We start from the raw sequence: 6,000 nt of genomic DNA, 5'->3' as shown, positions 1-6,000 counted from the left end.
AGGAGGACCCTGTAGGGCTGTAGGCGCATCCAACAAACGAACCAACGAACGTGCCGGATCCGCAAGGACGGCACGATTCGCCACGAGCCGGGGCAACGATTTTTGGCGGAGCTCATCCGTCGCGCACCGGTACATTTTTTACATCAACGAAAACAGTAAAAATTGTATCGTTTTATCATTGAAATCATACACCGTGTATCTAGTAACACGTTGAAAATACACGTAAACATCGACTCGATAACTAAAATCAATGAAACGAATTTATTGTCGCGTCAAGGCTGTAGAAAAATAATATCAATTGCCTCGGTGAAAATCGTGGAACGATCTGCATTCGAACTAACTAATCGTCGCGTCGCTTCGTCCAAGTGATGACAAAAAACGCGTATCAAATGACAGATCGTTACTGCGTCGACAATTAGGTAATTTCACTTTGCATGCATGTAAGATTGCAGGACTTCAATCCCGCGGTGTGCTGAAGGTAAAACTTGAATCGAGAGTAACAGCGAAAGGAAGTTTCTAAAAATCAGCTCAATTTGTTCACGACACGATAGTGATTTACGATCTCTGGGGAACGCGAGGCGACGTGCGAAATCATTTTGCGATACCGTGCATGAGTGTAACAATATGCGGAGCTCGACCGACCGGTCCCCGCCTTCGGATTTATTAGTCCCGTTTTATCTCCTTCACTAATAGTTTACCCACATAACTCGCGTAGAAAGTTGGAGAACGCGAGGCTTGTTACATTGCGAACGTGAGAAATATGTACGCGGGCACCGTTTTACCGTGCTTGTCTTTCTTTCTTTTCCACCGGAACAGCGTTCGACGGTTGAAAACGACGCGACGTTGCGAAACGGCCCTCGAAGAATGAAACGAACAAAACACGCCGATACATTTTCTTCCTGTCACCGGACCAGAAATAGCTAATTGACCTTAATACATGTTCTCGCAAACAGGTTTTCGCAAACGGTTTTCGGTGGGTTAACTTTCTTAAACAGCTACTCATTGTCAGTCAAGCGTATGCGAATACGTACGTATGTAGCTGAATCGGAAGGGCGAGATTACATCTTGAATGATGGCTGCTGGAAAGGCAGACGGAGTCTACTACATCTTTGGGAAAAACTTTTCAATTATACATACCCAGTGCGAAATTCAAGCCGTTCTAAAAGAGTCACGGAGAGAACATGAACGATTGAAAGAGATCAGTAGATTGGTTTCAAGACGTGTTTTCAACCTCGCATTAATCGAATCACATGGCCATGGTATTAATACTTTACAATCGCATCATTCATATTTCACTCGATTAATAAATAAACAGTTATTAAGATAGTTTTTAGTCAACTATGCAAGTCAAATGATAACTGAAAATAAAAAGTTCGAATTACGAAGTCTTTTCACTATTAAAAATCATATGATTCTATTAAAAGAATTTACATTGATGTTTTTCACTAATGGAAATTTCATATGATCTATTTTCAATTAACGTTGCCACGTTTCCGACACTCTCAGAGATGGCAATAAAAATCTTCTACTTTTGGATTAACATTATAAAATAGCCAAATAGTGAATCATCTCCAGATTTTAATATGTTATTATTTTCCAGTTCCAAGTAGTTTTTCTCCGTTTTTCAATAGAACGTCATGACTCGTTAAAAAATTACAATGAGAAGAAGCCGGAATTTCGATCACGATACTTCCATAAGAATCGATATAAAAAATTGTGAGCTTTTACAAATGATATCTTGGGGACCGTGTAGATAGTCGTTCTGAAATTTTGCGGATACGTTCTTCTCTGATACTCGAACTAATTTTCTTGCAAAAACAAACAATTTTTTATGACATCGAATTTGGCTAAGAATTACCTTGATTCTTAATAAAAACAAGATAGTTAATTCGTGACGAAATTACTGTCCAAGTTGTCAGAGTATTAAACAAAATGACATGTAAATAGCAGAACAAGTTACGGCAACGATGTGAATCGATTTTTGCTCTATTACTATTATTAGCAGCGGGTTGCGAAGTTTATTCGTGAGGATACTGGGGTGCACCGTGGACGTTTACATAAAGGCGATAGCAATTAAAGTTGTCAGGGCAGGAAAAATGTAAAGGATGGACGATGAAATTATAACGAAGCAGTCATTTAATTACTCGTGATTCGGCGACCGTTCGCTGAATCCTGTTGTCGCTTGTTACCTTCATTGTTACACAATTTGCAAAAACTAGTGCGTCGCACGGCAAGCACCCGATAACAGATTGTAATAATCTCGATAAAAGTTTACGAGAGACAGCGAACGGACTGAAATTAAAAATGACGAAACCCCCCGGCAATGTGGCCATCGCACGCGTTAATACGTACACGCACGTTGGACTTGAATGTCTCGCATTAAAAGCGCAACGAGACCGTTCATTATTAAAACAGAGAAACGAGCAATAAGAATAAACGGCGAAAAAAGCGCAGAGGAAGAGAGAGCGAACGTGCAGGGAGACGAGTCGGGGGAAGGGAGAAAAGAGGAAGAACAAAAAGCGAGCCGAGAGTGCAACGGAACGTTAGACAAAACACGCATCCGCGACTATCGAATCCGTTCTTCCGACGACCGCGTGCGTGCGTGCGTGCCTGTCCCTGCATCGCCGCTGTTCGTCATCGATCTACGACGCCGAACGGAGCGGAGCGAAGAATGTGTCCGCGACCGTGTCGTTCGGCTTCTAACGAGCGATTATTCGTCACATGTTCCATCTTATTATCCTTTGTACGCCGGCGGAGACGATGACGGCGAGAGCAGTGAGTCATTTCTTTAAACTCGTTAACTCGTTACAAGCCAGCGGGCTTCGGGAAGAAGGAGAGAAAGAGCGACGGGGGAGAAGGGCTCCCCTACTCCCCTCGGTTTTCCGTCCGCGTGCAACGAGGCCGGCTGGTCGATCATCGCGTATAATGCGGAGAGCGCGAGGGTGTGCAGAGAGCGTGTGGTGTGGCGCGTGTACGCGCGCGGAAAGGTGCAAATAATAATAATGCCAATAACCAAGGGCTCGAGCGAGCGTGGCGCAATCGAGAAGTCAAGAGAGAAGAGAAGGTAAGTACGAACGGTAGGTAGGTAGGTAGGTAGGTAGAGGCAGAAGCAGAGGCAGGGGACTGGGATTGGGTCGAAGGGTTCGGAGGCTCGTAATCGGTCGGACTCGAGTTCGCGCTTGGTTCCCTTGGTTCTAGTTCAGCCCGAGAGTCGGCGAGCGGCCGATGACGAAGACGGAAGAGTCCGGAGCGCCGCGAGAGCTCCCGTGACACAGACAAAGAGAGAACCACCGACGACGGGCCAATGGCAAAGGAGCAAACGAGGAAGAAGGACGAAAGGCGCCGCGGGTGGACGCGGGAGCGAGAAAGAAGAGGAGAGACACGCCCTGCTGCAGGTCGATAACGGAACCAACGCATCCTCTCGTCGTGGTTCTCCTCTCCGGTAGCTCTTCTTGCTCTCCCAACGACCACCTTCCCTTCGCCGCTTCTTCGTTCCACTCGCTACCACCCTCTCCGCACCACATCCCCGACCCCGTCCTCTGGCTTATTCCTTTCTTTCGACCTTCTCCTTCTATCGCGCATAGTCACGTACCACACCCGCCATTCTATCCGTGCCGACAGAGCGGACTTTGCCGACCGTACATACCTCCCTACTCACCATTGCGAGCAAGGGTATATGCACCTACGTATACCTTACCGAACTCTTTCTCTCTTTTCTGCTCCGCTCCGCTTTGCTCCGTTCCTTTCCGTTCCGTTCCCGCCTCCGCCTTCTTCTCGTCCTCTCCTTTTTCTATATCTCTCTCTTCTTCGCCCTTTCAAACTTCCTCGAGGATACGATGTGCCGTGGATCGCATTATCAGGCGTATCTGACCTCCGTCGAAGGCTACGCCTGTCGACGTACCATGCCGACCGGGCGAAAGAGTAGAGTAGACCGTTCCCGAGCAAAGTGAACCTGTATACGTGCACGTAGTATGCGTGCCCGTACGCGGGCACCTATCCAGGGATATCCACGTCTTGTATACCGTGCATGTATGCGTGTATCGCGCCCACCAACGCGACACCGGGTTTCCTCGCGTGCGTAACACACTGCGCGTTCTCGTATAGTCCCTTCGACACGCACACGGTCCGCGTGTAAAACGTGTGCGTGTATACACGCAGGACCCGTCGAGAGATACGTATCATCGTATCGAACGGCAACGGCGGTAGCCGGGGAACCGGAGCAGGCAAGTCCCAACGCCTCTCCCTTCTTGTCACCCATCCCCTTTTTTTTGTCACGACGTCAACCCAACGAGGCAAAAACAGCGAGGGATACACGAGAGACGGTCTTGGGATCCTTGTTTTCGTCGGCCTCGAACGCTTCTCGCCCTCCTCGCCCGTTCTCTTCGCCTCGTCCGATTGCTCCGTTTACTGCATTTCCAGGACGATAGGTAGTAGTATACCCGGCGAAGAAAAGATCGACCACGAAGAAACGCACCGACCAGAGTCCTTGCTATTCGCCGGCGGGCTCTGGCTCTGCTTCTGACTCTGCTCTAGTACCGTGGTTCGATCGCTACCATTTTCTTCCACCGAGCTACCGCTAGGAAACGAATGCGAATCAATCAAAGCTATTCTATCGACAACGAGATTTAATTGGCTTTATTGAACGGATGAATGGACGTTTATAGGGAGACGAATCCCGCTCATCGCTGAATCGGTAGCTTCGATTCCAAGCTTCGATAGGTACGGGCTTGCCTTGCGATTCATAGATAGTTTCCTCGCGCATGTTTTAACAAGCATACGCCTAATAAGCATACCGGCCGTAATAGGTCAGCGTCCGCGAGGTTGTAAATCTTGTCCTGACAACGACCGGACGAGCGAACTACGGATTTCTATGCAAAATCAAATTCTTAAAAACATATGCTAAACCCACCCAATCGTTTATTTTCCAACAACGAGACCAATTTCATTTCTCACTAATCGCACGTCGATGTTGGTCTACAGTTTCGTATTCAGATTACCTTTTAACTTTTATATCAATTTTCTGCCTGATGTTAATGCGTTACGTTCGCGCAATAAAGAATTTTTAGTATGACGAAGCATCACGTTAGCTTGTGTTGCAGCGTTCGTTCATCGCACGCGCGCTGCGACGCGCTATTTTAATTAATTTTTCTCGGCCGTTAATGCGTGTTCCGTGCAAAATATTTACTTAATTAACTACGCGGGGCAAATCGATTTCGCGTTGATGCATCACCGATTCCGAAAATCTGGCTTTTTCCTCTGCCGCAAGCACGGCACAGTCATTATGCAATTTTATTTTAAACGTTCCACTCCATAAATACGTATAAATGTTCACGTGCTTCAATTTTTTAAACGCCCGCTTGAAAACTCGTTATCGTTTGATTGTGGATGCTTACGCGCTTAATGCACGCTCGAATGAATTTCTAATCGTAAAAATACATATAATCGGTACTACACGAACATTACGAAAAGACATAATATAAACGAGCCATATGGAATAATGTTAAAGTAATGGGATTATATTAATCATTTCATTACCGATATTACCGAAATTTCAAATTGAATATCCAGGAAACGATGAAAATTACGTTTAATTTAAACCGCTAGCTTAAAAGTCGGAACGACAAATGCGCCGTTAAAAATAGAGCCGAATCGATTGCGGGATTTCCCGATTACACAAAAGATTCCCATTACTTCCGGCGTGTCGGTATTTTAGACAGCTGAGACTGCATTTCGCAAAGTATCACAGCGGATCTTTCCGGGCTTTTCGTTCGCGTTTCGTCGTAATTGAATCACCGATTTGGCCCGAATTTCGAACAGAGAGAATCTATGTAGCCGCATACGCCCCGGCTCTTACCGTTCTTACACCCGCACAGGGTGTCCGGAGAAACGGGAGCATCGATTAAAAAAATTCTACGAGACGCACGCGTTCGCGTAGAAATAATTTGGACAAGCGTAGATATATAATTTGTGATGAAGAAAACCTACGCACGTTTCTTCTAT

Source organism: Ceratina calcarata, unplaced genomic scaffold (assembly GCF_001652005.2).
Source record: "Ceratina calcarata isolate Rehan_Ccalc_2016 unplaced genomic scaffold, ASM165200v1 scaffold35.2, whole genome shotgun sequence".
NCBI classification, from domain to species: Eukaryota; Metazoa; Arthropoda; class Insecta; order Hymenoptera; family Apidae; genus Ceratina; species Ceratina calcarata.
The sequence above is the reverse complement of the archived record's forward strand: the minus strand, read 5'-3'. Positions refer to the sequence as shown.